Source organism: Anser brachyrhynchus, assembly GCF_964034855.1.
Source record: "Anser brachyrhynchus genome assembly, chromosome: 4".
Taxonomy (NCBI): Eukaryota; Metazoa; Chordata; class Aves; order Anseriformes; family Anatidae; genus Anser; species Anser brachyrhynchus.
The window spans coordinates 51,165,700-51,180,679 of record NC_137698.1 but is presented as its reverse complement, the minus strand read 5'-3'; the positions used below and the strand labels follow the sequence as shown (position 1 = coordinate 51,180,679).

General features: G+C 42.1%; 1 protein-coding gene across 14 annotated transcripts in view; it reads right to left on the bottom strand.

The window, feature by feature from the left end:
- LNX1 (ligand of numb-protein X 1) overlaps positions 1 to 14,980 on the bottom strand; it is a 150,120-nt gene that overhangs the window by 40,660 nt on the left and 94,480 nt on the right. The window contains exon 1 of one of the 14 annotated variants that reach the window (XM_080589279.1): positions 5,459 to 7,471. The exons of the other annotated variants lie outside the window; for them this stretch is intronic. The gene's annotated coding sequence lies outside the window, so the exon portion shown is untranslated. Of the gene's footprint in view, positions 1 to 5,458; positions 7,472 to 14,980 lie in introns of those variants that run through there. 14 annotated transcript variants of the gene reach the window in all.

Sequence of the window (14,980 nt, the reverse complement as noted above, 5' to 3'; positions counted from 1 at the left end):
TGTGAACTCTGCATATGAGAAAAGCTTCATAAATAAGTACATTAATTTTATTTTAATGGATTTGCCTTTTCTGCCTTTTATAAAGGATTGTTTCATGTCAGAAGCATTCCTCAGGCTACTGTGACCACCAGGTATGGCCAAGAAGGTCCTGCCTACACTAAACCTTTCTCAATAAGGAAGGGGATGAACAGTCTAAAAAGCAATGCTTAAACTCCTGGGTTACCATTTCCAACCAATACTCACTAAAAGTAAGGTTCCAAAGAACATTTCTAAGCACATAACTAGATACAGACTGTTTCCTGCAGCTGCACCTGAATTGCATAATAATGCCAGCAACACTTCCAGATGCTCACCACTGCGGTGCTGTGTGCTCTCTGCCCTGGCACTTGTGCACTTGGTTGTGTTCTCTCATGGCCTCCTGTATCGCAGTGCCAGAGGCTTGCCATTTGCTTGGGGAAAAAATGCTCATTTTCCACCTAACTTAAGTGAGAAATTGTCCCGATTACTATTGCTCTTTCACTTCAATGTGTCAATAACCATATAAACAAAAGCCTTTCACAGACCAGTTCCTGACACCTGGGGCACTTGCAGGGCAATCAGGGCTGGCTGGAAAGGAGGCATGTATTGGCGACTCGATCCCCATAGCCTCCAGCAGGTTGGGGATGAGCTATTCTGTCCTACGCTTCCATAAACATGGCTCTTCTCCATGTCAGCACGGTGATAACCATGACAGAAGCTCATAAGAGGCAAATGGCTTCTCTGTCTGGCTGTCAGAGAGATGTTCTCATATTATTCCCTCTCTATTGTCAACTGGAGACCTTTGCTAGAGTATAAACACATAGCAGATTTAGTGGTTCTATATTTCTGCATTACTACTCTATAAATATTTATAAAGATCCTCATAACATTTATTTCTTTAAGCTAAAGCTATTTAGCTTAACTACTTTCCCACAAGAAAGGAAAAACCTTTCAAATATCTATTATTTCAGTTTAACTTCGCATATCATACCTGTTACAGTTTCCTAGTGGTTTTTTTTTTCATGCTTTTTGTTTTAATGGAGCCATCATAATTCAACAAACTCTGAAACTACCTTACTAGTGAAGCCTAACGTTGTGCTGTGTCCTATCCGTAAAGATCTGACCCCAGGGAAGGGCTGTCATTTTCACAATGCTCTTGCACTATGATGCTGTCAAACAAAATATATTTTTATGTTATATAAGGAACGTGTGCAGGCAGAGCTGTATATTTACTCTTCCACGTCAGCTACTCTGTATGAATCTGGGTGTACCACGAGACAAATGACTCTTTACCTGTAGTTCCCACAGATTAATAAAAAGCTTTTCTGAGAGTATGAAGAAAACATACTGAGCGTTGTTTATAATGCCTATGTTTGCCATCAGCTACAAGGATGTGCCCCCATTCCTAAGGTTTAGTTGCAGAGGATGAGGAGCAGGGAAGGCTAGAGATTTTGTACAGTCTCCTTAAAGAGTCTTGTGTCGATGAAGAATGGAAGAAGAGATGAGAGTTTAATTCCCACAGTTCCCAAAGCTACACGGGGAACAGACAGCCAAAGCCAGACACAAATTAAACAAGCACTCTGCTCTCTGCAGCAGGAACCAAATTCCCATTTTAAATGTGACTGTTTATGCTGAGGGAAGAGCCTCCAGATTTCCTACTAGTTTTCAGGGCAGCTGAAAGAACTTGGAACACAGTTTTATTCTTAAGTGAATTGTAAAGATTGAATTTCGTGTACATGCTACCAAAGTGTCATGTAACATATGGTCATGTTTAAGCTTATTTTCAACTCCTTTTCTTTAAAAAGCAAAAAGTTGCATTTCAACCACCAACGTTAACTTCTATTATGAAATATGTAGGAAGGCCCACTAACCCCTGTCATGGGAACAGGGAATTGGAAGGAATAGGTAAACAAGACAAGTTGCCTGCAATTGTGGGCAAAAATCATGGCTGGGATAGTTGTGCAATGATCCCCATTGTCATTGGGGCTGTGTATAAACTGTTGGTCCAGATTATGATCTCTCTCTCCCCTGACACCTCTACCAGGCCATTACTCTTTAGCTGATGATTTTGAAACTACAACCATCCTGATTTCTCTTCAAGACTCAAGCACTGTTTCAAATTCTAGTCTTAAGCCATTTCAGAAAATCGCAGCTGTGTTACACATAGGGAAATGGAGCTGTAAACTGCTAGCAACAGCTTAGATGGGCAAGTCAGCACACGGGCTGGAAATGCTGGCTTCTTTCAGGGATTAGCGTAGCTCGTGCGTCTTGCCTAACACAACTGCTACTTCACAGAAGCTAATATTTACAATTTAATTTGTGCCTTAGCCTTCTGTTGCCCCTTCCCCGCCCATGCCCAAGCCAGGAGTGCTCTGTGAGCACACAAGATCAGCAGCAGCCTGCTTGCACTGCTGGTATGCAGCCCAGGCACTGCTGTAGCTCCTGTGCTGCTTTTAAAAGTAGAACACAAGTAGACCGTGAACAATAAAAAATGAGGAATTCACCATCGTGAAAGACAGCAGTCAGCCTATTAGTTATTGTTTGCTCCTAGATTACCGTAAACAAACATTTTTTGGTCACAGGGAAGTTTCTGGCCAGCAGCAAGCAAGAACCGCAGTGGTATCGTGTGATGCAAAAGAACTGCAGTATTTATTTATACTGAACTTCCTCAATTAAATACCAAAGTTCTCCAAGAGTAATCTAACAATATTAAACATATTTTATGCACGCTGCTTACACCAGCTGATACAAACCAGGGAAACAGAGGAGTAGCATACTACCTATAGCTCCTTGCAGGTACTCTGGTATCAGCACAGCAAGGAACCTATCAGTACATGGGTGGGACATTGAGAGCAAAATGAAAGGGAAAATAAGACACAGCATAATGGAAACAGCATTTTTGAGACAGTAAGAGCCTGGAAACCTTGCCAATGGCTTCTAGTGCTTTTAGCATTCAACATCTTACAACACATCATTAATCCTGTTCAAGGGTTGTACTAAAATCCTAAAGTTCCTAAAAATCCTCGACTTCAGCAAAGCTGGAGGAGCTCGATTAAAACTTTATCAGGTGCTTTCACCACCTTGCAGAATTGCACTGTTTTCTATGCAAAACTCTTAAGAAACCTCAGCCTTCCCCTGCTCTTAAGAAGGGTAAAACTGGAACATTGTGTGAAAATGAAGTGAAAAATATAAACTCGAAACAACCTCAAGAGATATATTTGTGGAAAACCTAGTTGCCTATCAATACCTGTACCTTTTTTTACCTACAGATGGCACGCACGAGGGAGCAATCTCACGCGAGGGGTGTTAGCTGGGTACGTGGAACGTAACATAACTCTTGCCATCAGCAGCTGTCAGCTTCTTGTCTAACCCAAGGCTGCTCAAAGAGTGGCACTGGTATTCTGCAGGAAATCCTGACCACCGATTTTGCCTTGTACTAATAAAGTAATAAAATCTTTTTACGGTAGGAATTGAGACGATACACAATGAGAATGCAGAAGGATCATTGAATATCTACCTGATTTAGAAAAATGAGCCTGGAGAAATAAGAATATTTGTATGAAGTTTCAAAAGAAATGCTAATGCTTCTGCAATCAAGTTGTCTGGGATAAAAATGACAAGTGTAAAGCCAAAGAGATTCTTAAGGCACTGCAATACTCATAATACAATCCTCTACGTTGTGTTTTTCAAACTATATGGACACCCATATAATTAATGCCAAGAATAAACACCGGTTCTGTTGATTCATGTGTTTTTCATGTTTATTTAGTGTTTTGATCACTGGTTTATATTCAACAGGTATAACTAGTCTCCTGGAACTTAGCATCTCTGCATTGTCTTCACCTCCTATTATCCCCACCTATACTATAAAAAGTTTATGATGCAGTGAGAAAAATATGCTCGCAATGGGACCAGGGATTTTGGTTCTTTAACAGGGTTGATGATATGGGAACGACAAGATCAGTGTAGCTCAGTTCTTTCAAATACAGACAGAAGTGCTTCCCAGACAGACATTTTGCATTTACGTATACTTAACACACATTTCTTTTTTTTTAATATATAACTAATTACAATATCTGCTATGCCACAGACTCAACAAGCAAGCAGGGCTGAGGCTTCTGTTGGCACAAAGCAGTGATACATGCAGATAAGATTCTAGATGTAAAATAACAAAAGGTGAACACTGCAATCAGTTTCAAAGTGGTTTCTATCCAAGGCTTGGATTTGCTAATGTTGTCTCCACTGGAATTTGAAGTTACAAGAAACAATGAGGCTGCAGTCAGTAATGATTGCTGTCTTTATACCTTCTTATTGACAGAACATGCTATGAAGGGTGACCCACAGGTCTGGCTGTGGTGGCACTTGCCTCTCAGCGACCTGAAAATCACATAAGGTTCCTTTCAGGTCAGCATGGATATCTAAATTACATCACTAACACATCTTGGTAAACATTGTTCTCTGAAATTTGCTTCCTCTTGGGGAAGGTCAGAAAAAGGAGGTCTTAACGTGCCTTCTCAGAAGTAGAAAAAACACCTGTCAGGTGCCCATCTGAATGCTGAACAAACATCTTCGCCATCACAAGATGTGTCATAAGATGTCACAAATGTTTTCCATTTTAAAAAAGTAATTTTCCCCTCTTATCAAATTCAGTGTCTGATATTCAGTAAGGACTTGGAGTCATTCCTGTAAGAAGTGAACTGCATGTGACTCGTGAATCACCTTACATAAAACCCTAAAAAAAACACGGTCTCCTTGTAGGGGTGGGGAAAGCATTTCCTGTTGTATCACAGCTCAGTTTCCAGGATTTCAACCAAAACAGGTTTTGACAGTGGCATAAGAAGTACACAAGTCACACTGTTGACTGAATATCTCGTTACATGAAGTTTCTGTGAGGATAACATAGCCAGCAGTACATTTTGCTTATCTCATTCTAGAGAATCATCATCCTGACTTCTGCTCACCCTGCCTCTGCAGTCCTCCCCTTTGCAAGTAAGGCTGGAAGAAGATGGACCAAAGGGAAGTTAGGAGCCGGTTTTCAGAACAAAAATTCCCAAACCCAACGGGCATGCAAAAGTCCTTACTGCTTGTGGCTTTATGGTTTCACTGAGGTGAATATGAGATGTTGAGATGTTTCAGTGAGATACTTCACCCTTCCATTAAAGTAAACACACACTGTAAAAGCATTTAAAGACTCCAGAAAGTCCGTATCCAGCCACAGTACAAGCATGGCTGGAATGTTGTTTACAATCCTCTGAAAGCTCACATGGTAGGAAATGCTCACAATATGGTGCTGTAAAATTATGAAAAAATAATTTTCTCAAATCACTATTCGTAACACAATTATCAGAAATACTTGAAACTTGAATTCCTTCAGCCAAATCTGAAAAAAGCCCAGTCTACTCAGCCTTCTCTCCACATGCACAGGCAGCGCTGTACTCACTAACAAGGAAACCATGCGATGATGCAGTGGTGCAGTTTCCCTCCTGTTGTTCAGGGACCACTGTTAGCACCTGCTTGGCAAGGAAGGCTGAGAGAGCTCAAGCCCTCACTCCTCAGTTTTTGGGAGTGCTTTCAGCACTAAAACACAGGTTTGGGTAAGACTGGTCTCTGCTCCTCCTCTTGAAACCCAGCCCAGGTGCAGCAAGAAGGACGGATTCACAGAGGTGGACTGAGCAAGAAGGAGCCCGACGCTATCACCAAATGGGAAACAGGTGCCTGGGGAGGGGAAATCCTGCTTCAAAGGTTGCTGTGGCTTCTTTCGTTGAAGCTGGGAGAGGTTTGCAAGAAAAGGCACTGTCCTCTGTTAGTCCTGCCAGTATCTTGGGGAAAAACTGACAATACCATCCAGGCACAAGAGCTTTTCTTTGGTCTGAAGCTGAAGCAGTGACCCTTGAAGCATGAAAACAGTCTGAGAACCTCTCCAAAAATCCTGTCTTCTTTTCTTAGACCACCAGGGTGAAAGTGGTGAATCAACAGAGATAATGCATAAGCTATGGTGGGAGCAGGGATACAACCCTGGATTTCTTTAATGACAGAAGTTGCCTTCATAAGTGGGTACCATACTGCCAACAACACAAAATGGATTCCCTGCCCAAGGCAAGTAAGAGAAGGAGAAAATCATTTCTGCACCATATCTTGCTTTTAGCCCAAGCTGATAAGACTGCTGCTTCATTGTATTCATTAGCTTGCAGATACCATAGGTTTCTTCAAGTTTTCCTTGTCATTTCTGCTCTCTCAGATGGCATGCTATTTTTGCATGGTTTTCATTCATTTTATTTTCATTATTACTATTCAATTATCTTAAGAAATACTCAGGCTAAGAGGCAGTTATTTTACACTGTCCTATTACAAAACACGTTAACTTATATACTCGTTCTGTTAAAACACAGAAAATAGAATAAAAATCCCAAAATGGTCTTTAGGAAGCTGCTATTTCCTTCTCCCCTTTATGCTGTTGCAGCCATGCATTCCAGTATTGAAGCCCTAATAACTATTTTTGCTTTAGAAATTAAAATATAAACCTCATGCGTGCAGCTGGGCACCTAGAACACCCTGGGCAAACCTGGGCAGCAGGTTTGGAGAGCTGAACCTTGAGCATGAGCTGCAGTCGTATTCCCCTGGGCGATCCAGGATGGTGGCCTTGCCCCTGCTGTCCGAAGAGAGGGTTCAACCTGCTTGACCTTGCTGCTCCTACAAAAAGGGCCCGGGCTGCAATGCGAGAGGCTGCCTTGAAGCGGATCCAAGCTGTGAGCGCTCTGTGACAGGCTGTGGCATTGCAGTGACTCAGCCAGCCTTTGAGCCCGAGGCCGTTCCAGCGCAGGCTGTGATTTTGTTAACGTCACAGGTCGAGGAGGCTTGGGTCTCATTAGCTGTGATGACGGCCCCCCTGAAGGGAAACCAAGGTGGCGTAGGAAATGATGTCAGTTCATTATGGGCTCCAAAGGGGGATAATTACAGCCTGCCTTCTTCCAAGTGAGGTGACCCTGGTCCTGGAGAAGGGAGCTGGCAGCCTGAACTCCAGCAGCGCGCTCGTGCTGTGCCTCATCGCCTGCTCGTTTTCACAGCGACACACTACCTGCGTCATGACTCAAGGTGACCCAGGCTATCACCCACAGCCAGGATCTCCAGCTGGACATCTACATCGCTGGCAGACGGGTGCATGCTGGGGGCATCGGACTTGTTGGCACCCAGACACATATAAACTGAATTCTATTCACTTCATGCAGATATTACCCCAGCAGCCTGTCAATGCAGATGGCTAATCCAGCCAAACTGACCAGCTCTGTAACACAGAATAATCTTACAGCTACAATAATCAAATTTGCTCCGGTTGCAAAATATCCACCCCCACACTGACATGAACATCAAGGATAAAAAGAAATGTTGACCTAGACAGACTAAACTGAATCAGTAATATATTTGTGTATACTAGCAACTGAGACATTGCTCTTCGTTTTAGTATTTTTTGCAGTGCCTCAGACCAGTGTTTGGGGGGTTTACCTATCGTTATCTGGTTGTACCTTCTGAAGGCTGAAGAACTCCTTAAATGTCTGTGAAACACAGGCTGTGCCTGAAAGGGCAAAGCCAGATGCTCAGCACTCAGCACAGTGTGTTTATTAGGGTGCAATATACAGGGAAGAGGAGGAGGAAGAAAGGGAAAGAAATACCTAACAATTTAGTGACTGTAAACAAAACAACAGCCTCACAGCTAATTATTTTCTTATTTCCTTAAAAGATACTTAAAGATGTCACAGCATCCTGCAGGAGGGTTTGCTGAGTACTTTGACATGGGCATTAAGGAGACCTTCCAAAACTGAACATAAGCTGTTCCACGAAGGTCAACCACATAGGCCTCCAGAGATGGTGCTGCTTACTAAGGGGTTGTCTGCAGGAGGGAAATACATGACTGCTGTAGTGGTTGTGGAATAATACCTTAGCCACACTATGTAAATTATAAGTGTAGAAACACACATCCCAGAATAGCTTCCCTGGAGACATCCCTCTTTTGAAATAAGAGCATTCACTAGAGAAGCTGCCCTAGAGTAAGAGCAACACGGTCACTTTATTATGGATCAACTTCAGCTTATGGGCTTTATTATAGATCAACTTTCTTGTGTGCTCAGAGCATCTCTGCAGGAGAACATCTGCCCTTTCTTCTCTGCCCACATTTTTTAGGACACCAAGTAGAAACTGTTGGACCTCTAGGTGCCCATTTTAGACGTTCATTTCCATATGCCCCTGCACCCTGTAACTCCAGACTCTGCATCCAGACCTCTTTTCTTCACACTAGACAGTGTTTGTGTACAATCATGGTATCAGCACAATTATGTCTTCAGGTCTGCCCATTCTACAACCCACGAAGAATCAGGCACACTGAGGCAAGAGATTCATGCTCATGGTCATAAGTAACACAGGGAAGTGAGTCAAGAGATCATTTTGCTACTGGGGGACAAACGGATCTATTTGTTTGTTTGTTTGTTTGTTTTCCTTTGATAATTTGTTTTCTGTTAATTAGAATGTTTAAAGTATAATTTAAACAACAATGTTCTAATAAACTGAAGAGGGAAAAAGAGGTCTCCTGATTAGTAGGCAGACTTTGCTGGCTGCATCCTTAATAAAAGAACCCAAGTCACTGAAAGCTGGGTCACTTGGCCAGCTGTGTCTCGTGCAGGTTCAGGATCGGTGAGAAGATGGCATTTTCTTGAAAGAAGGAGCTGCCATGGCTCACTACATGGGCATACACTAGGAGGATTTCAAAAAGTCTCTGAGGTCACGTTTTGCACCATGAAGGTGCTGCAGAGCCCAGGGACATCATTTTGCTGGTTTTGCTGCAGACTGCACAAAGCCACGCCTGTGCTCTCATTCATCAGAGAGAAATTGGATCCTAAGTGATTTTATGATTTACCTGTCTGTTTTTAAAGTGGTGTTCATTATTTGTAAAGTTAGTCAGACCCAGGCTTCCTTTTCCTTTTCAAGAAAGGATTATGACTGTGCGAAGCACTGTTTTGGAGACACCTATATTGCTCTCTGCTGATGACAACTCCCTTGACACTTTCTTCTTCCTCTCTGACATTTCCAAAAAGAACAGCTGTGCTGCCTACAGTCCCCCTGCCAGGGAAGTGGCTGTTATCCTCCCCTCTCCTCAGTGCCCTTTCCAGAGTCTCCTTTTCTTCTTTTGCTCTTTGTACTATGGTAGGTTGGAGCCACAGCGGCTCTTGGGCAGGCCTGGGGCTGCCTCCTGGCTTCCTCAGTACCCAGGGCTCCCCAAGTTAGGGGGAGGATAGGGACAGAGGGAGGGAGGAGTGTCATATGGTGCCAGACAAATCCCACTCTCCAGCACTGCCAGAAAGAGAAGGAGGGGGAAAACAAACAAACAAAAAAACAAATACCCAAAAACTCACAGAAGCTTTTAGAATGAAGACCCAAACATTGAGATATCAATTCCCTACAACCAACAGAAGCACTCTGCTTCCTTCTGCCTGGGACATCACGGTGAAACAGAGATGCAAAAACAATTACTGCTTCATCCCCATTTCTATGTACAGCCATTGGTGTGGGGAGAGAGATCTGGGATCCATGGCTAGCCTTTAGCTACATATTCCCACTCCTTAACCTTAACCCTAAGCCCCTTGAAGCCTTCTGTTGTGATGTGGATGACTCTTACAAGGAACAGGCTCAAGTCTGGAGACAAACAGGGAACCTTCCCCCACTCTTGAGCTTTAGCTGCAGACCTGACCATGCAGAGGTCATACGGGTCACTATTTTATCGTCAGTCCTGCTACTCTCCTGAAAACATCCTCTTTAAAAGGGACTTTCTGGAGTTTGTGTCTGCCAAGCCTGGAAGATAAATTTCAACAACAAATAAACAAACAAACAAAGACAAACAAACAAAAAAAAGCAGGAGGAAAGTCACAATTTTGTAAGATCTGTTGTCATGCAGCTACCATTGTCATAAGGGACAGGAAAGTGGAGTCTGAGGTTTGATGAAGCCCCCACACAGGGTGTTTTTTTTGGAGATCTTTTTGTCATAGAGATTGCAGAAGCTGGAGCCCATGACATTTTATTTGTATTGTTTCAACTCGTTCACCCACAGATCCTCAAGGGATGTTGTTTTTTTAAACATGTTGTTTCTGTTAAAAACAGTGTAGTGTGAATCAGAGTGGTTAGAAGCTCCTCCACCCACCCACTCCTCCCCAGAAATGTACATATATAATTGGATCTCTACTACTCCATATCTCCCTAGGTATGTAAAAAATAAATGTTTCTCCATGTACACAAAACCTCATTCTTCCTAGTTCATTCCAGTGAAAGTCAGGAGTCATTTGTCAATGAAGTCAATGGTCAATGGAATAATATCTGTAAAGAACTAATCCAAGCGTGTTGGTACTGCTCTTTTCACTTCTTCTTCCATCCTCCATAGGTTCCTCTACCTGACTACTCTGACTACTGAAATAACAGATAGTGTAACAATGAGAAATGTGGTCTTCGAACCAAACAAATTAACTAGGTAAGAGGAACTGGACCATATTACAATCCCTATTTCCTTGACTTACTTTATTTTCATTGTTTTTAGCGGTTTCTGAAGGACAGTGTGCAACTGTTTTAAGGAATTTGGTCCAGGTGGTAATTCAGCTAGGCAGAAGATCAGTAGATAAGATTTTGATCAGATGTCAGCTCTACAGTTGAGTTATTTCACAGCCTGGCTTAACCTATGTTTAGTCTAACAGGTAAATGTTTAAAGTTCACCAGAACTGTTGAAGTGGAGTTAACATAAAGAGGGTGTCACCAAACCTGGTCAATCCATAAAGCTTTCTTTGTTTTGAGCCTTCAGATCCACGTTTTCCTGACGTTAAGCTCCACAGCTTGAATTCACAGTTTACTCATACATTAATCCATACATTTAAAATAAGAAGCATAACCAGCTCAGAGTTTTGCAGTGTTGAAATAGTGCGAGGAGACAGAAGACACATGGCTCAGAATGCTCAGCACCATTGCATTTGGCCACACAAGTCCTTGGCTGGTCCAATCAGACCTTTTCTCTCTTTCCCTTTCCTTCTTACTCTTCTTGAACAAGACAGCACCCTCAAGAGAATAGCCCCTTCACAGGCATCAGGAGATTGGAGACGACAGAACAGAGCGGATAGGGCCTCACCATCACCTCAACGAGGAGGACAGGGCTAGGGCAGCCCAGGAAGAACTGTCTCTCCATGGACTGATACCCTGAACTCGTCAAGTGACTTTGAGGTTATGGATGGGTGATCTCTATTCACCTGACACAGTTAAATCCAGGGCCAGCAACATCTGTCCTTATTTGACCTTGACTCTGTGTATTTATTGTAGTGGTTACAATAGAGCCTGTGTCCAAGATAGTCTTAAATTTTTAAACCAGCTCAATTGCTTTCTCATGGTCTCTGCTTCTCTTCCCTCCACCAGGCAGGAGATAGGTGTTGCCATCATACAATGCAGTGTTTAAAGCCATACTTCCTTGCTGACCTTGATCCGTGGTTACTGCTCTGCCAAACAGTTCATTGCTAGGTTGTGGGAGAGGCAAAGAGCAAAGGTGTAAAGAAAACAAGATTTTAGAGGTAGCAAAGGAAAGACAAAGATTTAGGGTAGACAGGAGCAGTCAGGTGAAAAATGGTTAACAAAACCAAAGCACAGCCCGATACTGGTGATGACAGAGACTGGCAAGCATTACAAGTCATGTCTAAGGAACCAAAAGACTCAAATATAAAGGGCTGCAAACCTGCATTTTCTCTCAAAGCATATATAGGGCAGATGCAGCCAATTCACACTTGTCAGGTGGTGCCAAGAGAGTTTATGTAACACTGCAAAAAGATAAACACCTATTTAAGATCAAACTGTTATTTTTACCCGACATGCAGGCAAACCAAGCTCTCATCACAGACAAAAAACCTTCATGCTGTCAGCTGTGAGTTCTCTTGGTGTTGTAAAGCACCACAGGGCACAAAATCACTATGGTATTTTTTGCATTGGTTGTCAACCTCTATTTGCTGGGGACATTGAAAAGCAGGGGCTGTGTGAAGCACAGAAAGATCTGAACAACAATTAGCAGACCTTAACAAAAAGCAAGGAGACTATCACAAGTCTGTGAAATGCATCTTCTTCCTAAGAATGCAGCTATTTCCCTCTCTCCAGTGCTGAGTTAGCAAAAGTATGAGGGATATAACTAAGCATCTGCTGAAGAAAGGGAAGGAAAAGAGGAAGGAAGACAGGCTGATTCTGCTGGGAGGTAGGTGGAAGAGGAACAAATGCATTTTGGAAATCTCTGGTATGGATTACAGTTCATTAGTTGTAGAAGACGGTTACTTGTTCTTGGCCTCCCATTATAAATTTCTTTTGCTCACTTGGGTCATGTTACTATTATTCAAGCCTAGATTACAAAAAAGGCAAGTCTGCAAAACTTTGCATTTATTTGCTTTGTCAGCTCAACATATTAAGTGCAAGTTTATATGTATACTATATATCTTACTAAATGCTCTGTCCTGTTTTGGTCTGTTCTCTTCTGATTTATTTTGAACTCAAAGACCATAACTATAAGTGCCTTCAAACCTACAAATGCTTAGACCACTGGGGACAGAGCAGAAAAAAAGTGAAATGCAGCAACCATTACTGTCCAACTTCATTACACTCATGTCTCGGAAGGATAAAACAAGAATGTGCTGGAATTCAATCCCCTCCGAGGGAAGAAACTGGAAGCAGGAGGCTTGCTAGAAATGGTGCGCACTCAGTCCACTAAAATTCATCAAGATATGCAAAATGTAAATGTGGGACTTTTTAAAATGGACACCAAGAAAAGTTCACAGACACGGCACTGAGGAAAGCACGTTTGTATGTCCATACTTTTGACTCACAAGACACAGCAGGCACCATGGGCAGAATCTCCTCAGGATTTCTATATTGACTCAGCTAATATTACTGGTATAAATGCTTCCATCATGGTCTGGGTTGGGGCGAAGTAACAGCAACAGGTGCTTTCAACTGTGCTCACCCCTGCAACCAATCCCAGTGACAAAAGCACCAGCGTGTACACACTGCATTTGGGACAGAATTTGTATTCAGCCTTTCTCCTGCAGTGTCATCTTCCTGATGTAAAGACAAACCAGGAGAGATGTGCCAAATCTTCAAACTAGAAATGGTGGCCTGGATCCTTTGGAGCTAGTGAGTCAAGTCCTGACCACCTCTCGGGATTCATGTTCCCACTGCAAAACCTGTTTGGAGAAGGACGGTGTTGCAACATGTGCTCTTCATAGAGAGCACTTACTTCTGACCGTAATTCAGTCTCTTGGCAGGAGATGCTCGTACATACTGAGCAAAACAGCCTTGCTCATCCATATCGGCCTACACATCCTCATATAGTAGTAGCAGTACAGAGTATTCTCTGCTTCCAGTGGTCTTCCAGCACAGATTTGGTTAATCATGCCCACCTCCTCGCTGTAAAAGCCTGCTCCACATGGGATGTTTTCTGGCCTTTTGTACTACTGACTTATAAAATCTACAAGTGAAGAGGCCTCTGCGGATGCTCTTTTAAAACCACTTCATTACTTGTTTTACATGGGAAGGAAGGTAAAAGAACAGCAGGACTTCATCAGTGCTAGCTGAATGTTAAGAATAATATATAAGAGTAGTGCTTATCACATATGAGAGGAGAAAAGAAAATACCCTTAATTATGCTTTCAAAATTAGTACTGGCTGTTCTTAATAAAACACTAACCATAACAAGGCCATCAGTCTACTAATCTTATCAGTTCTCTAAGGTCTGCAGAAGAGACAGGAAAATATGATCCTCAGAGCAGGTCATACTCCCCTCTTTCTCTGTTTAAGAGGTTACTAAATTATTGAAATTCTACATTAAGAATATATTACACACTGTCTAGTGAATGATAGGACTGCAATGCGCAATATATAGAGAGGTGTAAGTTTCCCAATATGTGAACATAAAATGACTTGCTGGCCTAAAACTCTTGTTTCCTACCAATGTGACTTCAGTAGAGCAAGAGAGAAAAAATCCTACAGTAATACATTGATGACTGAATTTTTTACCTGAAATGTATACCACTAAAGACATTTTTAATTGTTTATTTTACATTACCTAGGTAGAAAATAATTGGTGAGTAAATGCAAATAAAAGTGAGAAAGAGCAACTAAAAGATCAACATTGCTCTAGCAACTGCAAATTTCTTCTCTTAACTTATCTTCATGTATCACAGCAGTGTCATGGAGCAGGACAACTCCTCAAGGACAGAGGAGTCAATGGTGATTATTTCCTCATCACCCAAGTGTCCATGATCTTAACAGAAAGAAGAGAGAATGAAAACCAGGGCAGATAGGGTCATTGTTATGTGTGATCCTCACAAATCTGTTTGCTTGTCTAGAGTGCTGAGAAACGCAAGACTTTATCGATAAAGTTTGATAGTGCTGCCAACAGAAATTCAGAAGAAAGGAGAAAAGAACTTCTTGGAAATACAGCTTGACTTCTTCACTGTTACAGTCAGCCTCTTTTACCTCATGTTGGGAGGATATGTTGTAAAATATGTTGAAGTTACAGACAATCTACTGTTTTTTTTTTTGTTTTTTTTGCGTGTGTGTGTAAAAGTTGTACAGCATCTGTTGTAATCTCCAGTCATTTCACTAGGTTGCTCCTGAACTTGTTTCAATCTGTATTCAGAATCTGTTGTCAATTAATAAATCATATGAATGCATAAAACATATTCTAGAGATAGTCTAAGGATTCACTGAATATATTCAGTCTTCGTCAACTGCAACTTTGCCAAGGCCTAGGGGTGATGTAAAACGAAATTCACATTCTTAATCCCAAAAGAGGATTCAGCTCCAAGCCAGGAATCCTTCAGTGACAGTGGGGTTTTAGTCATGATATGAAACATCGTTTACTAACAGATACCTCTCCTGAGGTACCAGTCCAACACAGAGGGACAAGGCT